Source organism: Tenrec ecaudatus, chromosome 8 (genome assembly GCF_050624435.1).
Source record: "Tenrec ecaudatus isolate mTenEca1 chromosome 8, mTenEca1.hap1, whole genome shotgun sequence".
NCBI classification, from domain to species: domain Eukaryota; kingdom Metazoa; phylum Chordata; class Mammalia; order Afrosoricida; family Tenrecidae; genus Tenrec; species Tenrec ecaudatus.
The window spans coordinates 107,480,383-107,504,092 of NC_134537.1; the positions used below are offsets into that span (position 1 = coordinate 107,480,383).

Sequence of the window (23,710 nt, forward strand, 5' to 3'; positions counted from 1 at the left end):
CCTGCAATGTGTCCGCATAAATAATGCACATATACATAAAACACGCACAGCATCTAGAAAAGTAACGCACAAGGGAGTGTGCGGTTTGTGCAACTCATGATGTGTGTCCTCTTTGTGTAAAAGTAGGGTACAAACTGCAAACCTCTGCAGCAGAGAAGCTGCTGGATATTACTCTAGTTGTAAAATGGAAAAATCCTAACACTTACAAAGGGAAACACTCTATTATCCAGAGGAGAAACATTAGAAATGGAATCCTATGAGCGGCCATACTTTTCCTTTCTCCTGTGCTACATAAATCGGGGTGTGTGTGTGTGTGTGTGTGTGTGTGTGTGTGTGTGTGTGTGTCAGTCAGCAGAGAGCGAGTGTACTATACATTACAAATTCCTCCCACCCGCAAATTGAAGATGAGTGTGATTAAGTAAAGGGAAGAGAACAGAGAGGAAATAAAAAGGGAATTCTTGGTGAGTCGATCTTGGACCCAGAAGTTGCCTTTATCCCTTCATTCATTTTTTTATAGCAATAAAGAATGAATGTAAGAAAGGTAATGTAATTGAGGTTGTATATCATATTTTTCCTTTTGGAGCAAACATGAATGTTTGTAGGGAAAATTCCAAGGATTTATCTTTTAATCCTTCAAGCCTATCCCATTATAACCACTCCCTCATCAAAATCCATATTTCACATCCTGGTGTTTTCTTTAAAATAGACACAACACAAAATTGTACTACCTTTCAAAATTACAATCTCATCCATAACGATAAAAACCAAATTGATTGAACTCTATCTTTGTCTCTGGCACCCTGCTAGTGTGTTTACATACAGTATTTCTGATTTTCAATAATCCTAGGCTAGATCTATATTCATAGAAGTAAATAAATGGTGGCTCAGACAACTTAGGTGGCTTTGGCCATGATATGATAAGTAAATGATAAGGCCAGGATAAGATCCAGGGTCAGACTCCAAACTTCATGTGACTTCTGCTGGGCAATATGCTGTAATTTTTTAAAATATAAAGCATTCATCTGATGAATGTGTTAATTGTATACCATTTCATTGGGAGAATGAAAGAGCTTGAAAATAAAGCAATGAAGAGGCCATGCTCATTTAATGCAATTATCAAATACATTTAAATGTTCCTGGTTGCCCAAGTGAGAATGTTAGAAAGCACGGTCTAGTGCTTTTTAGAAGTTAAAAGAATGAAGCACAGACTATCAACAGCTTACTCATTTATAGTTTAAACCTAATCAGTTCCATGTTCTCACTTCCAGAGCTTTGGGGGCAAAGGTGTTTCAGTTAAAAATTTCTGCAAAACAAAGAGTTGTAGAGTTTGAAACAACCTTTAAAAAATAAAAAAGTCCCCTTAGTCTGGGGTTCCAGGGCTCAGCTAGATGGTTCTGTTCTCTTTGGGCTGCAATCAACTCAAGTGCAAGGGAACGGAAGCACTGAAGATGGACGACACACATGACTAGCCGTTGCTGATGGGTGTCAGCGGGGAGCTCAACTGGGCCTATCCAAACATGTGGCCTCTCCACGTGCCCTGGGCCTCTCACACATCATGTTCACGGCTGGGCTGTGAAGGGAAACATCCTCAGAGGGAGGACGTTGCCAATGGTCTTCAAGAGAGCACCCAAATGTCACAGGATGCTCCCACTGCATCCCATCGCTTAAGCAGAGACAGTGCCAGCCCAACTTCTAGAGGGGAAATGAATTTTGAATCTTAATTTGTAGCCACAATTAATGCACTACAGAAAACAAGGGAAGTAAATGGTAGTAAGTCAACCTGATCATGGGGACATAAAGTAATAGAAAAATTGGATTTGAGAAAACAAAGTAAAAGTGCCTACACTTGGCTTTTGATCTCCTTTCTAGATATTCTAATTTCCTTATAACTAGTTTTAATAAAGAAAAAAATCCTTTTATATCATCAAATTAAAAACATACTGAAATTCTTCCGCTATTTCAATTCAAGCTAGACTATTTGATTCTCTACTTACAGTATTTTAACATACGTATGTAGTATAAAAACCCACTGCCATCAAATCAATTCCTAGTGACCCTATAGGACAGTCATTACATTCTTAACAGACCCATGTAGGGGTTCCACCACAGGGATTCCATGGCTGTCATTTGTTAAATCACTTTATTGGGGGCTCATATAGCTCTTATCACGATTCATACATATATCCATGGTGTCAAGAACATTCGTACTTGTGTTGCCATCATCATTCTCAAAACATTTTCTTTCAACTTGAGCCCTTGGTATCAGTGCCTCCTTGGCTGTCATTTTCATGGAAGCAGACTGCCACGTGTTTCTCCCATGGAGTGGATTGGAGGGTCCAAACCATCCAACCTTTGGTTAGCAGTCGAGCACTTTAATCACTGCAAGGACTGCAAGGACTTGCCACAGAATCATGGTGCCTCTTACAAAGAAAACAACAGCAAAAAAGGAAAGAAACTCACTGGTATTGAATTAATAACAATGCACAATAACCCTATAGGGCAGAGTAGAATTGCCTCATAGAATTTCCAAGAAGGTAAAATTTTATAGAAGCAGATGCTTCACCTTTTTCCCACAGAAGAGTTGGTGGATTTGAACCACCAACCTTGAAGTTAGCAGCCTAGTATGTTAACCAGTACATTACCAAGGGTTCCTTAAGAGATAGCATAGAAAAGGGCAGTGTTTTATTCTGTTATGCAAAGGGTTGTTGTGATTCAGAATTGGCATGTGGCACCAATATGTAACAGGTTAAGATGATAAAGGAGGATGGTAAAAAACACATTGATTTCAAATATATTGTCCTACTTATTTATTGCTTCTAGCTACTTCACTCTCAAAATACTCTTTCTGAAAATGTGTATCTTTGCTCCTAAGTTATGTGGCAAAAAAAGCACTATGGTATCTAACACACTGTACATACCCGAGTATAAGCCGAACCAAATATCAGCTGAGGCACCTAATTTCACCACAAAAACTGCAACAACAAAAAATTTGCCCCAAAACACCACGTATACATGAGTATATGTGGTAATTAATAACAGCAATGATTTTAATTTTAGGCCACCATCTTTAGAGACCACTAAGTATAAATATTACTTATTTGCTAATAAAAGTTGAAACCAAGAAAGGTTCAAGGTCCAGGATTACCTTAAAAACACACGCACCCCTGAAAGAACAAAGGGCTTCAGTGGATTCCTTCACCACGTTGCACCTGTCCCCAAATCCTCTACTCCCTCCAGCAGTTCACATCCCGGGTTACCCGTGGAGCCCCTCCTAGGCTTCCACACCAGACCCCACATTTCTTAACTGCGACACTACCTTAGGCACAGCGTCATAGCATTCCTCATTGTGCCTACAGGGCTGAAGCACGTGTTTCCTTTGAAGGTGAAGGCCTTCATCACCCGGTTCTCCTAGGCTTAGAGCTATGCTCTCTGCAGGAATCACGCATTGTGTTTCTGGCTTGTTATTGAACTTGAATTCCACAGGTCATATTACCTCTAGTAAAAGGGAAGCTCTTTAAATATCCATTTATCAAACTAGGCCCTATAACCCCCTCCATGTTTTCATCTTTCTCTAGTTCATAAACTTTCTCATCTCATCTTCTCTATTACTCTAAAAAATCCCTATATGAACTTATCTTATTCCAGTGAAACTGCATTCTTCCAGATAAGTTCACCCTTAACTAACCAAAAAGCCTTTCAGTGGATTACTTTCACTGCATGGAGTCAATGCCAACTCACAGCGACCCTATAGGACAGGGTAGAAGTACCCTAGGAGTCCCTGAGACTGTAACTCTTGGGGATTAGAAAGTGCCTCCTTTCGCCCCAAAGTGGCTGGTGGTTTTGAACTGCAACCCAACTCGTAACCACTATGCCACCAGAGCTCCGTTTTCAGTGGATATAAATTTGAAATAAGCCAGCAATTTAATGGTTTTTCTTATATGCCCTCTCAAACTAAGCAGACAAGTTACCCAAGGGTAAAGTAAACCATGTGCTGTTTGATATTTTTCTAAAGTATTTATGATGCTGGATAGGTGAGACAAAATCTCATGTCCCAAACTGAGTAGTAAGTACCTTTTCTTACTACAAGAGAGTTAAGAGCCAGAGGATACTTGATTCTCCCCGGTAAAAACATACTCAGTGAAGCCAGTTTGACTTATTTTAAGAGTTATTTTGTGAACTGCTACATAAAAGTCTAGCTGTTGACTGTGCTTCAGTGTTCACATTTTATAAAAAGATGAACAATGTACTCTGGCACATTTTATTCTTTATATATTTATTTTAGAACTTAAAGTACAGTAAATTATGTCACAGATAAGGATATGAGGATTTTACAGAAAGATAGCTTTGTTTCAGATGAGAGTTTCAGTGGGTTTACTGACTGCTAACTGCACGATTTGTGGTTAATGCCCACCAGTCACTGTATGGGAGAAAGATGAGGCTGTCTGCTCCTATAGATAGTTGTCACCTCGGCAAGTGTTTACGTGGTTCCCGTGAGTCTGAACCAACTCAGTAGCCATAGGTTTGGTTTATTCATTTCTGACTACATAAGTAAAATTGCTAGGTAAAAACAATTTTTATTTTAACTTCTGAAATCCTTATCAACAATGATAGCTTAATAAAAATTCCATAAGCTTTCACGAATGGGAACAGTTGAATTTGGTTTATATTTCACAAGAGGCTCTTTGCTGCCGAGTTGATTGTGACTCATAGTGGCATCTAAAGGCACTAGCTGTTTGTTTATAGGTCAGTTTTGTTTGTCAGCCAACTCTACAATCTGGTTTCTACATCAACTCAATATAGGAATCCTAAGAGGTCTCCTGGAAATATCTGATGTGATTTTTAAATCTGCTTCAGAGAGGGAAATTCTATTGCACATCAGATTTTATACACACACACATATTCCTAGCCATCAAGTCAATTCTGATTCATGGTGGCCCTGCAGAACAGAGAAAGACTGCTCACTGAAGTTCCAAGGTTGTAATCTTTATGGAAGCAAGCTGCCCTATCTTTCTCCTGCAGAAAGAAAACAAACATATATATATTTTTTTCCATTAGTACCATCAAATTTGAAGTTAGCAGCTGAGCCCTTAACCTCGTTAACAGTAGGCACCTAATGTGCAAGAAACTAACAATTGCTCAATAGAGAGTACTGTGTACCCCCAAATCTCTGAAACTTCACCAAAATAACCACTATAAAAAAACAACGCCTCATAACATACCTGGGGATGGAATCACCTGAGATGTTTCCCTGTTGAAGAGAGTGCAAGCGCACAGCTCTTTCGAAAGCACAGCCAGTGGAAGCATCTTATGGTATCCACATGCCTCAGAGTCCATGCAGCTCTCCCTCACTGTCAGTGACCAAAGTGGAATTTTTCATAGAAGAGAACCAATATCAGGAATAAATATATTCAGTTTCCAGGACTATGTGGCTTTTCAAATGAGTCACCGAACCAGCAACACTCTTGTCAGGTCACAAGCCTTACAATGTGCAGAGAAGCAGAAGTATGCCATTTAAAATGAAATGCCAGCCTCATCTGTTTCTGCTACCTTTCATCGAAAAAGGTGCAAACTTTTTTGTCATAGTTACCATTTTTATAACTTTAAATATATATATTTCAGTGCTGTAAGATAAAAATCTTTTACAATTTGACCTCAAACTCAAAACTTTATGCCAAAAGTCTATAAAATCGGGTTTTAAAATAATTCCTTCCTTTTGTCTTTGATTTCAGAAATCGTTGAGAGTAACAGGATTTAGGCATAAGCAAAGATCAACAGTTGATTCAGTAATATTTAAAATTTTCATTGACTTAGAGAATTTTGGAGCTGGAACATCTTATATGAAGGAGAAAGCCCCCAAAATTAAGTTCATGAATATAATTAACAAATAGCTTGCCTAGAGTTACACAGAAATTTCAGAGTCAAGAATTCACATCTACTGTGCCTCTTATTGTCACCTAACTTTTATAAAGCAAAACTCTTTAGTTTGTATTAGAGCTTAAAATCTGAGCATAGGTCTAGCCCGAAGTGAAAGGCATGTACACCGGTGCAGATAAGAGCTCAGGACACATGGAATTCCGGTCAGACAAACCCTTCAGGAACAGAAGTGGGAGTAGCAATACCAGAAGGGTAGGGGACAGGTGGGGAGAGTAGGGGAAGAAGGGGGAACCAATCACAATGAGAAGCACAAAACCACACACACTCCCTAGGGGAAGGAACAACAGAAACTGTGGGGAAAGAGAGACAGTAGTAAGATATGAAAATTATAATTTATAATTTATCAAGGTGTCATGAGGAGAGTGGTTGGAAGGGAAAAAAGAGGAGCTGACAGTAAGGGCTCAAATAGAAAATAAATGTTTAGATAATAATGATGGCAACATATATACAATGACACAAGTGATATATGGATTGCTATAAGAGCTGTAAGGTCCCCCAATAAAATGATCTTAAATGTATACATAAAATAAAGTAAAATCTGAGCACCCTTTTGCAGATTGCTCTGGATGACAGTGAAAGCCAAAAGTCCACTTGCAGAGTCCCCACGCAGACGAAGCCATGGAATTCCTTCTGATCACTAACCAAGGACGTAGACACCGTTGCCCTCAGGCAGGTGCATTGGAAAGAGGAATCCCTCAACTTATCAAAAGGCAGCCAAGAGAGGAGCAGTCTTGCCCCTGTGTGTCCTTGACAGACAGTACTGGGGTCACATAGTCATGAGTCATGATCTATCAGTCGTGCCCTGTCTTGGTTAGAAGACCCTAGAGCAGTCGTGTAAAAGCGTCTATCCAACAGTGTATGCACCCCAATCTTAGTCAAATTCCCTCTTCTATAGTCCTACCTGTAACTCTGAAGTGTTGATCTGCCACCAATCAGGAATTTGGGAGTTTCCTCTGTCCCATGCCTTATTTAACTAGAGTCCTCTGAATCCATGTGCTAATGGCCTTTCTCATTCAGATGATATCTCTGTCTTTGCATTGTCCTTTTTCAGACTTAAGAAATGTTTTCCTTAAATTGTATTTGAGATTGGGATTGCTTTTGTACCCTAAAACAGGTTGTACTGCCATACGTAATGCCAATGTATCTCTATAGGAACGTATTTCTATAGGAACATCTCTTTTTAGTCTTTTCATTGGGGCTTTGTTTCTACTTTAATGTTGATGTAAGGCTCCTGTATCCATTTTTAATCACACTTTTTCACAGTCCTCTGTCCTCTTTCCGAAGGTTGTCTAGAAATCCAATATCCGTATTCAGACTCAACGTTACTCAAAGTCACAGTATCTAACTCAGGGGCGACACTACATGTGGGTTGTGTAACTTTTACTGAGAACAAGTTTAAGATTAGGAACTACCTAACCATTGAGATATATGATGAACGATATCGCTTGCCGGGGAAGGTACAGAAGAAGAGTGTGGTGAACGGGAGGAGGCCTTGGGTGGTACAAACTGCCACTCTTCATGACGTTCACCCAGAAAGTACCCGAGAAGGAAGGCCAAGGAATCTTCTTCCAAAAAATTCGCCATTGGAAAGCCTTTGGAGCACAGTTCTATTCTGCACACATGGGGCTGCCATGAGTCAGAATAAACTTGATAGTAACTGGCAGGGGATCAGAAAGGGAGGGCGATTTCAGGAAATGCTATCCCCCCCAAGGAAGCATTTTTATCTTCACTGTTCAAACGCACAGTATTTGAAGAAATGTCAGTGAGCCAGAACTGCATCCTCTTTCAATGTGGAGAGTAGAAGTCTGGGAAGGCGAAGAGATTTTCAAGGAAGGGAAAAGCAAGCTGTTAAAAGACTGAGCTATACCAGGGACTAAGGCAACTAGAAATCCTTGGGACAATTACAGTGCTCATTTAAGAGATGAAGAAAAAAATCAATGAATTGATATCTTGTATTTATTCCTTTTGAAAATAATATGTTGGAATTTTTGAGGAAAAATGGATTCATATCTGCCACTTACTCGACCGTGCATTAAAAAGGAACAGGGGTTGACAAAGAGAGTAAACCATCTTGTGAGCTATCAAGTTGGTTCTGACTCCGAGCAACCCTGTGTGATAGAACAGAACATGCTCAGTAGGGTAAGCACTAAAGCTGGCAGCTCACCCCATCCGCTACTCTGCAGGAGGGGAAAGTCTGCGGCCCATGGGACAGCCCTACTGTGTCCTGCCTGTAGAGCCTTGATTAGTGGGAATTTACCCAAGGGCAGTGTGGATCGAGCCGAGTTGTAGGTATTCTTAGCAGTCACCTTCACAGAGGTTGAGCACCAGGTGTTTTTCTCGGGCAGCTGCTAGTAGGTTCAAATCACCAGCATATTTAGGGAGCACCTGACTCCTTGACTCGTTATGCTCCCAAGGCTTCTTGGAAAATAGGTGATTAAGAGATAGGTGATTCAACACATACTGTGTAGTAGAATGTTAAGAGTAACATCTAGGCAGTGGGCATCAGCTTAATTATTGTGTAATATTTTCAACTAATCTGTATGCTTCAAAATTTTCATTATAAAATGCCAGGGGGGATGGAAACAACATTTTTGTCTAATGGTTGTTTCATGGCCACCGGATATGGTTGAAAACTCATCCTGATTGACTGTGTTAAGTTTTATTCTAAAAACCCATTAAGCCCATGGAAATAAATGAAGTAATACACCAAATCCACATTCAGTGACCTGCATTCGGATGCTTTTTGCTTCCTGGTACACTACATTTGACTTCTAAGATGAATTTCAAAAGTACATCAAAGGCAAAACGATTCATACAATGTGAATCGTTATCTAATGGTGATGAGAAATCTTTATACGGCAAACCATTAATTGCTGCAGAAAAACCTAAGAGCTTCTCTGTCCTCTGCATAATACCCTTTAGTTAGTGAGCGAGATTTCTTTCTTTAATGCTATACTTCATTCGATCTCTAGGGAATAGGAACACCTGAATAACTTGGGGAGATAAAAAAGATTTACACAATTGACGAAACAGAAAAATTAAACCACAAGTGTTCTTTGGGGTGACATAAATAGGACCCTTGTATTGGCCACATGCCCTTCATAGACACTCTTTCTCAGTGGCCAAGTGGTCAGCAGGCACCGCTAAGCCAGAGTCTCTGATGAGGAGGCTCAGCTTGTCCACTGCTGAATTTCCCACCCAGTTAGGCCCACAGATATTTCATAAATCTATTAAATATGTATGATGCTGCACAAAGCCCCTCTAAAAGCATCTGTATTTAACTAAATCATGTCACTGACAGCAAGAGGCAGGCAGAGCAATTTAACCTAGCAGGAAAAGTAGTTGTTTTACATATTACTGCAGTGCAGAGTTTCAGGCATATGTTTCATTACTGCCCCCCACGACCCCCTATAAGAAAGGGAAGACCCAATTTAAATGGCTGGAAATGCTATCACGCAAGGCTTCTTAAACGAAACATCAATCTTTTGAAGTGTTTCTTGAAATTCTTCCCTGAGGCTTTTCCATGGCTCTGTTACCACAGGCCAGACAAATAACCCATCAGCAGGTTAAGTCTCCGGAACCCCAGGTTAAATACCTGGAATTATCCCCAATTGCTTTTTCTACCTTGTCTGTCTGATGATGTCTATTACTGTTCTCTGACTGACATCAAAAGTCATCCAACAATCCTTGAAGTACAATAGAATCCTCTTGATTCTTCAGTCTCACCACACCCCCGCTACAAAAAGGAGTAAAGAAAAAAGTGTGGGATGGCCAGCTCCATGGTATTGGCTCTAAAGTGACATTCCAGCACCCATGTGCGCTTTTCAAACAAAACCACAATTGCCTTTCAGACCATTCTGACTGTGGTGATCACTTGTGTATTCAAATGTAAAACTATGCGGAATTCAGGTTTTCAAAGCTATGATGTTTCAGAGGTAGATTCCCTGACCTTTATCCTAAGATATCACTGGATGAATCATTATCATCACCAACTGTCCTTTGGGAGTCAAGTGCTTTCCCCCACTTCCATCTAGCCATTCTAAATCAGCAACTCTATAGACCAGAGTAAATCTCTCCTTGTGGGTTTTCTGAGAAGAAAACTCTTCATGAGAGTAGAAAGCCTCAACTTTCTCCTGTGATGTAGTTTCTCTGGTAGTTTTGAACTCTTGGCCTTCAGGTTAGTAAGCTAAAGCATAACCACTAGGCCAACAGGAATCCTTCTAGCAAGATGAATACTGTTCATTAAGTAGGTTCCCAAGGAACACAAGTATTTGGTCATGCAAAGCAAAAACAGAGAGATTGTGGAAATGTTAAGGGAAAAGAGACTACAGTGCCAGGGCAGAACAGTTTCAGGTTGCTCAGGTACATAACTAGCGGTTCTAGCAAGGGCAGGTCATTCTACCAGTAACCTCGACCAGGGAAAACTGTGCGGAATGCGGACAAAACTAATTGCCTAGCTAATATATGTGCTATCAAAAATTCAGGGCTAGATGCCCAAGTTATCCAACTCAAAATGAAAGAGCATTACTGTAATTCAGCCAACATATAGAAATTGATTAGGAAATATGCTATTCAGCATTTAAACTAATTTCTTTTCACAAAGCCTGGAGGTTTAAAAAAAGGAAACTTCACGATGACCTGCTTCTCAAAACCAGCCTTTTTCATATATTAAGGCCACTGTATAATAAAAATGATCGCCATTTATGAAGACTCTAGGTAATAGAGATAAATATCAATTTATTAGCTATCACTGTATCTATCTACCCCCAAAATATTTACCACGTGGCTACTCAGATGGACATCGATGACACTGTCGTGGAGTGTGCAGTCTTAGTCGTAAGGGAACAGGATTTCCATTCTAGACTCTCTCTTCTCTATTGTAGCAAATGAGGTTCTTGGCCAAGAAGGCAGGCCATTCAGAGAATGGCTAGATCTGAGTCCCCTTGGAAACAGAAAAGAAGGCTGACTGGGAACCAACGAAGCAGGCCAGACTGTGCCAAGCAGTATATAGACACACAGAATGCTCACAATTAGTCTGCAGAGTGCGCAAGACATCCTCATTTTATAGATGGAAAAAGCAAAGAGGAAACAAAAAGACAACGGAGGACCCAGCCGTTAGTCAGCATTATGCTGAGCTTCAACTGCAGATGGGTTAGACTTCAAAGCCCATATTTCCCTACAACTACATCATGCATTCATGTTTTGCATTCCAAAACTATGCTTCTATGAAGGTGAAGTATATTCGGAAAGGGTGCCAACTGAAGGCGATTTTTCACAGTAAGGAGCACCTATTGTGCTCTCGGTGAAATTCGTGCTTACGGCTACGTAAGACTTAAGAAGTGAGAGGTCAATGGAGGAGGGAAAAGAAAAGAACGAAAAAGATGATGTACATGTTCTCATGGATATCACCATTTCCATCGAGGGGCAGATCTACTTCTCAGCTCAGTGCACCTTTTCCCATGCCAAGATTTAATGAACAACTTTAAGCTGTCTGCTTAATTATGCTAGGTGGCTCAGCTTTGGCCATCATGAAACCAGCCCATTTATTAAATGATGTGGCCAAGAGGTCAATGCATCAAACACTGCTAGCAGTGCAACGATCCCTTGCTGCATATTTCTTCTCACATCATAAAAAACAAACAAAACAAAGGAAGAAGGCATGTCATAAGCCAAGGTTTAGCAGCGGGGGAGGGAAGAGGGGGCGTGGGGTGTGTGTGTGTGTGTGTGTGTGTGTGTGTGTGAGAGAGAGAGAGAGAATTCCTCAATGAATTAAAAAATTGAATAAATGTTTGAAAACGTTTTAATAACAGCAAGTTAAATGGTACCCAAATAAATCTAAAAAGAGGAGGCACTGTGGCCTTTGGGAAATGCCTCTTCCACCATGCATTCCCTCCTACTTTAAAAAAAGTCTTACTTCCTCTAACTATCTATGTTGTGTGAGCTGTACAGACACCTTCTAGGTTACTGCTGCTTTGGCAACTTCATTCGCTCTTCAGTAATTATTTACTAGGGGCCTACCCTGTGTCTGGCCTGCTATAAACTTGAGACCAAGGGAGGGGCTGCTCCCTCATGGTCTACGGGAGTGACAACCACGTGGAGAACGTAGCTTTCCGAAGCCACAGTGTGAGAAGTGAGTGCCCATAATCTAATAAACTCTGTATCTGTGGCCAGCACACATTGAAGCATTTTTTAAAAAGAAAAACAAGAGCCAGGAAATACTGCTTACTGTACATGCATGTCTATGTATCTAAAATTTTGTTTTCTTGTGATCTGGAAAAAACAAACAAACTCTACCACCATCAAATCAATTCCAACTTAAAGAAACCCTATTTAAGGTTCCTAAGACTCAAAATCGTTAAGGTAACAGAAAGCCTCATCTTTCTCCCATTAGGTGACTGGTGGCTTTAAGCCACTAATCTTGTTATCAGCAGCCCAGGGTTATCCCACAGGACCACCACGACCCCACATGAGAAAGTTCTGTGACGGCATTTTACTCTGACTAGTCATAGAAGCATGCAGAAATCCAACTGCAGGACGCTGCAGCAAGGGAGATTCCGAGGTATTGGGCAAAAGGCAACCAGCAATACAAACCACTCACAAAACCACACAAGGAATACAGCTGCAATTTTATGGTGGATTAATTTTTTGAAGTAGTTGACTTACTATTGTGAGTGGATTAAAACAAAGAACTTACATAGCATTAAGGAATTTATTTGTATTTTTTTGGTAAATTGAAGACGTTTTATCTACTGGGAATGTCAATGAAAATCTTTAAAACCAAATTCCAAAGCTATTACAGAAATGGTTTAATTCAAACTATAAAAATAATTCTTAGTCAAAATGTAAGAAAAAATATTAACTATGTGCATATTGATGGAGTGATCTGATTTAAATGCTGTTACTTACTTATAGAAACCAGTTTAATTAATAAGGAAGACTGACACATTTAAAGAAATAAGCACTTTCTAGTAACAGCTTTTCTTAATCTTAGTTCTGGTTCCCATCTGGTTCTACAATTTCACAGACAAAAGAAAAGCTAAAATGACCAAAGTAAATTTTATGATCATCTTCATTATATATGAGGTAGTCAAAAGATGAACTGATAATAATTAAAGAAATCAATAACACAATGATGAGGTTGAACTTCTTTGTCCTAGTTAGAGATGTGAACTTTCATTCTGTCAATTCTGATAAAAATATGCAAGGCTTAGAGCAACTTGCTTCTCTTTGAATATCAAAATCTATTTGGATTTTCCATCCTTATGATAGAGATGCCATTTTATTAATGTCCAATAAGGAAAGGTCAGTGAATGGAAGAGCAACTCCCGAGGAGAATTTTCTATGAACAGTGTTTGAAGGTGTGTGTTACAGTAGATGGCTAAAATGGTTTCATTCACTTAAAACTTAATTTCTCTGATGCTCAAGAATAAATCTATGTTCAACTACATGAATGCCTATTAAAGACTTTGAAGTTAAAGTATGAATACATATGATTTTGCTATCATTTCAACATCTTCCTATCTTCATTGTAAATACAGTGAGTTGTGATATCATTGAATGGCTGGGGCATTTAGGAACTATATTTATTTACATTGGATTGTGCTCCTAAAAACAAGGGTGCACATGCCACAAAAATCAACAGTCTGTGAAAACTGCAGGAAGCTTTGAAAATGTGAAAACTATTTCAAATAGTCCTGAGTTAATATTACCAGTGCTTGCTATGCTAAATTAAAGATGGGTTTTAGTCATAAAAATATTCTCCTAAAAGTTTATCATGTTTTCCTCCTATAAATACCATATGCATTCCAATCGCATTAACCCGACGATGAATGCATATATCCTAGAATTCAGTTCTAATCAGTGATAACTGCCTACAACTATTTCCACAACTGTCCATCTCCCCAGCCTTTGCCCCTACTAACAAAGAAATGACTGTGAGAGTCTAAGAGTTCATGTAGTTACAGGAAACCAGATGCATTATTTATAAGGAAGCAGAGGCTAGAAAGTTCGGCTAGGCAGCTTAGCCTCGCAGGGTGGGTCCTGTGCTATTGGCAATAGGACGCTTGCCAGTGCATTAGAAGATGAGACAGAAGGGATCCTGCCAAATAAAATAGCTAAGTAATAACAATTCTTTAAAAAGAAGCCGTGCAGATTGGAGGGAGTCCTGAGGTTGCTGCTGAAGCACAAGTCAGGAGATCACAAAGCTTTTGCAGTCAATGCAGAAAGAGGAATTGCAATCACAATTAATTTGCTGTATTTTAACTTTCTGGAGTGCTTGCATTTTAATTTCCATTATGCCTCTTCTCCTAAGTTCCTCCAGCATCTGTATACAAATATGAGAGCTGGTAGAAAATAGGTAGCGCTCAGTTTCAGACTTCAAGGACAGGTATAATTAATTGGGTATTGGTTTAGGAATCCTATCACTTTCCCAGTGACCCAGGAAAAGACACTATTTCCCCCACTGATTTTAAAGGAAGAGAAACATAGTCACAAAATTAAAAGTCACATTTGTTATTCTTCATGTGTGCAAGCTTGATAAATTGCTACAGACAGGAAGCTGTCACAGCTTTAAGTAGATTTTGAGATAGTACCATTCAAGTTTCATTTTCTGTTTAGTCATCATCGGTCCAGGAGTATATCCACCACAGCACAACAAAAGGTTGCATGTTTCCACTGCTAACACAACAGCAGGGGATGAGACTGTCATTTTGACTGGGAGAATAAAGCAAAGAGCTGATAAGGTAAGCCAATGTAAACACACACAAAGAAAATTTACTGTAGGATTTGTAAAAACCAAACAATTTCCTCATCCCTTATCAGTGTGAAATTTATGCACACACAAATGATTTGCATTCATCTCAAAATTGATCTGAAAGTTACTCAAAACCAAGAATGACTTTACAATGCTAGATATTTAATGCAATCTAAAAGTGGCAATACCGGCATCATCCTCCCCCAATCCTAATTGTGCATGTAGGAGGGGATTTTAAAATAACTTTCAAACAATTATGATTTAGATAACTTAAAACCTGCCAGTTTTGATGTAGTTTGTCACAATAGATGTGTGTATGCATACACATAGACACACACACACAGGGTCCTCAGAAAGTTTATGAAAAAATTCCAGTATCTTTTAATTCCATTTCCCGCATAATTTTGAAGCCTCTGTGTATACATATGTGTGTGTATCATGCATGCACATATGTACAAGAGCCCTGATGGAATAGTGGTTGTGTGTTGGGCGGATAACTGCAAGGTCAGCAGTTCAAAACCACCTGCCGCTTCCAGGGGCAAATATGTGGTTTCTGACTCCCTTAAAGAGTTACAGTCTCAGAAAGCCACATGGGCAGTTCTCCCCTGTTTTACAGTGTCACTATGAGTTGGCATTGACTGATTTCAATGAGTGAATACGTATGTATATATACACAGACCCTTTGTTTAAGAACCTCCATTCACAATGTCAGTTAGGTCCAACTAATTTCATGTGGTAAAAAAGAACATTCTTAAAAGCAGCTGTAGTAACCAAGTGCCTTTTCAAATGACAGGCTCTAAGGGGTTTTATCGCTCCTCCCTTTACTACCAATGGGTAAAAACATTACCAGATGTTGACCTATCACTACTGATTCCCAACCTTGTGTCTGCTACCACTTTTTACAGAGTGGGTTGCTCATTGCAAGGACAGCCATTCGAACCCATCAGCCCTCCACGACACAAATACATGCTGAGGGGGCATGCTTACGTCACGAGTTACAGCCTCAGAAACCCACCGGGGCAGTTCTGGACTTTCCTATCGGCCACCAGGAGTCAGAGTTGACTCAATGGCAGTGAGTATTGGTTTTTGTTTCACTCATTTTGAATTTCTGCAAACTGAATTGCCTCAGCTGCCATCCGTTTTCACATCTGTAAAATAGCCATAATAAATCTACTCTCAGATAAAAGGGTCTATCACATAGTAGACAACCACTAAAACAAATCATTCTTGTTTTGCTGTTTCTAAATTAATAATAATAACTTTGAAAACCAGTCTTGTTAGATAATGCTATTGTTGTAATTTCCTCACTTCTAACCAACTGACTTTTCAGCACCATAGAGAGGAACAGCGACCAGTTAATAAGCATTTTCACCAATAACTTGTGAGGTTTCCAAAGAAGAAACAGATTCTTAAAATCACAACAAAGCAAGTATTTATCAAAAAGTGAGATGATTTACCAACTGTATGAATCATAAATACATTTAAAATATATACATATAGAATATAACATCTTTCTCAAAATAGTATAAAGTCTCTAAAATTTAAGCAGTTGCTATTTCTTTAAAAACTGTGTCTAAAATACTTAAACATGTTTTCCAGTGATTTAAGGTTAAAGTGGTTTGCCTTTAATTATATATGTTCAAAACTTTAAAAATGACTATCAAACTAAAAAATAAAGAGAAAAAATCATGTTAATGTTTAAATTCAATAGTGACTATTTCCTTGAGATATTTTGAGGGAGTAGGAACATTAAAAAATTTTAAAAATCAGTAATTCCTTCACAATTCCTACATTCAGATGTAATGAGACATGAAAGCAGTGTTTAAAAACTAGCATGTTTGAACCAGTGTCATGGAATCAGCAAGAGATTTCTGGTAGTTTGGAAAAAAACTCTAATATTTCAATATAACAACAAATTATATCAGGTTATTATTTGATTCAATCGTACATTTTATCACTGTAGAGCATTATTTAAAATAAACATGCCTAGATCTCTTTTAGTACACACACACACACACACACAAAGAATGGGTTAAGAGCATTTTGGATTAAGAAATGATTGAGACTGTCGGAAACCCTAAGCCTCATGAGCCAGTCTCCACTTAAAGACATTTCTTGGAGCCTTTCTGACCCAAAACATCACAGTTAATGTTCTAGAAACTGTAGAACACCAACCCCCCAAAAAAATCCTACTCTTAATACTTATTTCTGTACATACACTTTTTACATTTATTTTCCTGTTGTATTCAACAATTTGAAATCTTGGTCTCCTTTACCTGTATTATAAGGTATTTTTTTAAGTTTCCAATAACCCTCCTATGTGACCTATTTCCCTCCGAAAGCTTATCTTGCTTTCACACACTAAGTCTCATTTGTACATACGAAGTCATTCTCCTGCCCCATAATCTATTCATTCCAAAACATACCCAGGATGCTTTGTGTGGCTTTTTCACAGATAATTTAAGGGCAGTATGAAGAAAGAAGTATTTCTGCTTTGGAGCACTAAGTGGGTGAGGTTAAGAAGCTTCTATAAAGATAGAAAAAAGGATCCATTTTATTAACTAAAAGGAAATGTAAAAATATATATATATATTAAAAAGCTACTGCACTCACTTAAATAATTTCCACTCAGATATAGAGACTCCCTTCAAAACACATTTCATCAAAAATGACCTAAGGATGTGTTTTTCTTGATATATTTCATCAGAGGTAAGTTATATTTCATTTTTATATAGATTTTGGAACTGAGATAAAATTTCAGTCAATTCTGTCTTAACTTTTATAGAGAGAATTATATGTAATTGTAATTTGGTCTCAAAATTATATTTTTCCAAATGGCACAGATTTTTATCAATTGATTAAATAGCTAAATCCCTAGGTTAAAATATAGGACATTATTACAGAGTTCTATAAACTACCTTTAATATATTCTCCTAATATATTTAATAATTTTTGTGTGGGGAATTTGTATTTAAAAACTCTATCAATAAGCATGTTTTCAATTAATAACTGCTCTTAATACATTTTAGGAGAAGGAGTAAATTATTGGGAAGGCAAGTATTTATCTTTCAATAATTAGTCATTTTTAATTATTAATTTACCTTCCTACTTTATCATATAAAATCACACAACTTTAATTTACCACTTCTCCCACGCTGAAGTCAATACAATGGCTTTAAAATTTTTAAAGCTCTTTACTAACAAAGGCAAATTATTCACATTTCCTTCTATATTTCCAGGTGGACTTGTTGAAAATATTTCCTTGAGTCTGTTTATATGACCATCTACATATCAGGGTAATTTTCTGATAATCTATAAAAGACCATAGTTCAATTTATACAACTATGATTATATTTTTACAAATTTTCTATGGACTGGCGGCCTGTATGAGTTGAAGGACCTTCAGTATATTAACTGTGTCTTGAAAGTGAGTTGAACTGAGCCCTCTGGACTGCTGTCTGAACTAATAGGCATTACATTCTTCTCACTGCATAAACCTATCATTTTATAGATATACATAAAATCATGTGGGTCTTGGTTTTGTTTCTCAGAGTATCCGCCTAACAAAAATTCCTTAAAAAAAACAAAAGACTAAAAGTCTGATTAAAATATTTTCCATTAGAAATAAAATCCGTGCAATACCTACCTTATAAAGTCCCTGCAGTACAGTGACTCATTTAGAGTGGGTCCTTTAGCAATGGGTTGCCATTTTGTGATCTATGAAAGCCACGCCTCCATGCCAGTGACCGCAGCTCCATTTTGGAGTTGTCCATTTTATTAAGGAGACAATATTAGGGTGGGATGCATCTCGAGTCAGCACCTTCATAGAGGGTTCCCTTTGGGGTCGAGGGTGGCCCATGTCCAATATATAGCCCTGCTCTGGCAAAGTTCATTCTCTTTGGCTCTGGACCTGGACCTGGTTTGTCTACATCTCACCCCTTTTGGCTGGGATGTAAGCCAATGGTTGTTTGACCAGCCAATTGGGATTCATCACCTCCTACAACCCCAGACATTGGCGAAGGCCACTAGACTGATGCCTTATCCATGAATTTGTATCTGGCCTATCTCCATAATTCATGGGAGGCATCTATCTCCCTGATTCCCCAGCAACAGCAGCCGGTGATCTCACCCATTCGGTCAGCTCCCACAGTCTGGTACACCAACTACCTGTCCCTGTAACCAGGGCAGTGTGAAGAATCACTCAGACTGATGCTTAGCCCACAGATCTGGGACTTGCGCGCTCCCATAAACACATGAGACATTTCCTTGATGATTAGAGTTCTGGGAGACCTTGCAGTGAATTTAGGACCCTAAGATAGGTGGGGGATGACCAAGAGTTTGGGGATTATCTTGTCTAGTAATATGGTATATTCACTGAACATGAAAGCAATTAATTAATTAAATTGATTGATTAAATAAGTGACCGTAACATATAAACTATTGTTTCATGTCTTTTTTTGTCCTAAAAAGTTGTAACTAGCTCTCCAGACAGCCAGAAGAATGGAGGTAATACTGGTTGGGTCATTTTCTTAGTAAAGTATTGTTTTATTCCTATATCATGCATGCTAATGTGCCTGTCATTCTCCACAGTAGACAGGGCACCCACACCTTGAAATTACATGTTTATAGAAATCTGGAAACACAGTTTGCATTCAATTAGAAAGAATGCCACAAAGATGGCAGGGAGTATATTTCACTAGCAGTCATGATATAAGATGGAATGCCATTCGTCAAGCTGAGAATCTCAGGGAACGGCCCCGAGAGCTACTCTACTATTAGAGCAGGTCAGTGGAGTTGAGAATGCAATGTAAGAATCGTAGCTCTATTTCTCACCAACCAACCAGCCAAAGAATTGATGTTGTAGTGACCTAAACTAATCAATACACATCACTTTGCTATTTCCAAATGAAAAGACAAGAGCTCCTCCTAACAGAAAGGTCTCTATAGACAAAAGCTCAGACACACGCCCTCTTTCCTATTCAGGTAACTCTTTCAGATGCCAAATCAATAAAATAACCGTTCATTTCAGTCAGATAAGTTCTGTAGATGAGAATAGATAGTATTTTGAAAACACTGTCTAGTAGTGTAGAATTTTCAGCATCAGAATTAAGGCTAAAAATAAGAAATGATTTCTCTCCTCCAATAAGGAGAGTTTCCAAGGTTGTTCACAGAGATGCAAGGACCCCTAAATTTTATTCTCTTCTTAGACCCACATCACAGTTTTCTGTACTAACTAGGTCTGGTGTGTGTGTGTGTGTATATATATATATATATATATATATATATATATATATATATATATATATATATATATATATATACCTTCAAATAGAGCTGGACTGAATAAGCAGAATGCTGTAGACACAGAAACTGAGTCTCAGGGAGAAGTTAAAGGCCTTGCCTACAACCCAGCAGTTATTGGTAGCAATGGTGTGACCCTCAGGAGCCTGGCTCCTTTTAAAAACGTATGTTCTTTTCATTTCTCTGCAGCTCCTGTCATGTCTTTATGCACAACATAACGAGCACACAGGCTCAACTGGTCCCCGGCAACGCATTTACCTTGATCTACCACACAGGCACCCAATCTACACTATATCAAAACCTGCTTTTCACTCCATGCACAGAATCTTCATGTTAAAGACTTTCTTTTTGGACTTTTTATTTGAGGCAACAAAACCTCGCATACCACAGTAGTTTCGAGTATTGCTTATGTTTTGTTCCCATTTGGGTAACTCAGGACAACATGCATGCTTTTCATCAACTGCAAAATGGAATATGGCTCAGTGAAAATCGGGAGTCGTAATCCATGTAGAAAACCTGGCACAGAGCCTGAAACACAGTAAGCCTTCAATAAATGCTTGCTGTGTGCACTAGTAGCACTTAAACCTTTTCTAAATGTATTTTTTTAACTTGGACTTTTCATTTTTTATCCCCTCATTTATATATTAAGTTGGAGCAGATAGTGTTTAATTCAGTAAAGCAGTTAATATGACAATTGTATTTCTTGTAGAATTCAGCAGTTGGTATGACAATTGTATTTCTTGTGGAATTACAGAATTAGGACAGATAGAGTTGTGCTTCAGAGAGAAATCATTAAAATTTATTCTAAACAATCTCTTTACTTTTTTGGCAGATTTTTTATACAGGTGGGAAAAAATTCATCCTATTAACAGTTTTTGGAAGTTTCACACGCTCCTAAAACCTATCACTTAGGAGTAATGGGACACTCATTTAGCAAATTACTTCCACATTTTGAATCTCAGATGCCTTGCTTGCAAAACTAAAGGAAAATAATGTTGATGTTGTCATATTATTATGGAATTTAGAAAACTGATTATCAATACCAATACTAATTATAATTCAAGTTCTCAATCCTTTTTTTTAAAAAAAGCAGTAAAATTTTTCTTCCAAAGGTAAGTTAGTAACTTTGATATTTCATTAATATTTTTATTACAGTCATTTCTAAAGAAAATATTATTAACAAATATTTATGATACAGAAAAAAACATATGATACATTAGGTGATACAAAGGGTGAACCAGGAGAAATCCAGCATGAAAACCATCGATCAGAAGAAAATATATTCAAATATTAGTAATATTACTTCTGACTGGTGGGTGACTAAATTTCATTTTCTTCTTTTGACTTCTAGGAGTTAGAGAGTTAAAAAGGAGAGCTTGGGGTTTTGTGGTCTGAGGAGAGGCTTTGTGGAGGATACAGGAGAGTAGACAGGACAGAAAGACTTAGCATACCCTCCGACGCAAAAGCATAGTTGAAGACAGTTGAGACTTTAAATAATTTCCCCAGCAGGGCCATCTCCCCTGACTGAGAAAGACTGCTTCCTTCTAACGGTTATAATTCACACCTACAGGGTTGAAAAGTAACAAGGCTTCCTCTCCTTTCCTACACTTATCCAAAAGACCCACTAAAAGTGTTCTACCACGTATACGTTGCACTGAATCCATACATTTTACTTTGGAAACACCAATGTCAAAAGTTCACAGACTGCACCCACCCACGCAGACCTGAATTACATGGTCATGGCATCATTCACTGTACCAAGACAGGGACTTACTTGGGCCCTTTTTCTGGTGAAAATAAAGCAAAGTGCTCTCATTACATTCGTGGATGATTGCTTCTGACCCAAGTCCACTCTTTTAACACCCCTGCCTAGTCCCTATTTGGATTGGTAAAGCCAGCTGATGGCTATGACTGATTCTTCAAGGTAAGTCACACCTTCACGTCTGCTCCTGGAGCCCTGCAGAATGCTGCCTTTCGAGGAAACGTCCGCCTCTCTCTGCTTTAGCTGTTTTAACCAAGATTGAACACAGCATCCTGCCACTAGTGAGTTATATCTTGAAAGTAAAGAATGCGATTTCATGACATTAAAAAAAATCCTGCATTAATCCATTCAATAATATTTACTGGGACTCTATCGTGAACTGGGTGGGGTGTTTGAAAGTATTGTAAGGCAATGATTCACAGTATCTTCTTTCTCAGTATTAAAGCATTACTAAATATCAAGAAGCAATTCTGCTGAGAATTTGAGAACAGAATCTGATTTCAAAATTCTCTCTTTCGACAGTATTATAGTGAACAGAACCATAAACTAAGAGATTCACTCTAGTTCCCTAACGCTCTGGGAAAAAAAAGAATTCCTTCCACCCCCTAACTAGCCTTAAGGGAAGCACCCGTCACCCCTTCACTGATGGTTCAAAAGTTTCCAACACCAAGGTTTTCAATATCTTCATTCAGTGAATCAGAGTGGGGGAAAACATGCTGAAATTTAAAAACCTTAGAATTTGCTTCTGTATAATAAACACTTGGCAAACAAAACACAGCTCGGCATGATTCCTTAATGATGGTTATCTAAACACCAGTACAATTATACTCAGCTTTTTATAAATAGGATTAAATACCAAATATCATCTTGGAGTCTGTAATGAGTGCCTTCGGAACACAGAGGAAGCCCATTGATTATTTTCTAACCCTCCATTTCCTGTTTGGTCTCATTAGATTGTTGCCACCAATCAGCTAACTGACAGGACCTCTAGCTATGTATAGCCGTACCACCAAATACTCCATGCTATAAAAGGCCTGTTTCTACCAGGTACTTCTGGTTCTGGTTCCACTAAAGTGGAGGGAAGTTTTAGGATCAAACTGGACCTGGTGAAACAGAAAAAACAACTTCAGCCCCCCCAAGGTACAGCCCTTCTTCTCAAGAGGTTGCTACCAAGGTGACAGCAAAACACATTGTTCCTTCGCCACATGCTTCAGGTTGGAATGGGATAATTGGAAACATTTATTTATTGAAGAACCGATAAAGCTGAGAAATAGGTTTAGATAAAGAGGTATGATAATGGAAAGAAAGTCTGAGTCGTTAGTTTTATTTTCAATGTATGAATAAACTCCCCTGTTGAATATCAAAATTTAATACTATGTTATTCTCAATGTGTAAGTACTAAAAAATATTTTTGACAGTAGACCAATTAGGGATAAAGGGGGTTGTCTTCCAACAAATGCCCAGCCTAAATGAAAATCATCTGGCCATGCCATAATCAAGGGGTTGAAACGGAATCAGGCACACGTTAGACACCTATGGGAACACCAGAACTGAGCACGCTCAGACCCAGGTCCCCTAGGCCCAGGTGGAGCTCATCCTGGGCACACACGCTAGGCACCAGCGACGTTACATCACACAAGTGCACCTGAACCCAGCCTCTAAAATCAGCCAATACCCTCAACCTGGCCCCTCCAGCCAGTGGGGATTGAGGGGATCAATAGCAAGCCGCACCCCTCTCTCACTCAGGTCTCTCTCTCTCTCTCTCTCTCTCTTCCCTTTTGGTTCTGGGACTCCTCTTTTAGGCCTTTTACGAGGCGATTTTTCGAGCCCCCTCTCAGTGGCCATTTTCAGTGCCGCACCTTCCCAGGTGCTCACTCCCACCAGGTGGGCTGTGCACGCTTTCCAGAAAGAGTTTGTACTGCCTGAGACTGTGCTGCCCAGAAACTTCCCTTTCCCTCATA

General features: G+C 38.8%; 1 protein-coding gene across 2 annotated transcripts in view; it reads right to left on the bottom strand.

Moving 5' to 3' along the window:
• NRG1 (neuregulin 1) overlaps window positions 1-23,710 on the bottom strand; it is a 1,270,305-nt gene that overhangs the window by 111,791 nt on the left and 1,134,804 nt on the right. The gene's annotated exons all lie outside the window — the stretch shown is intronic.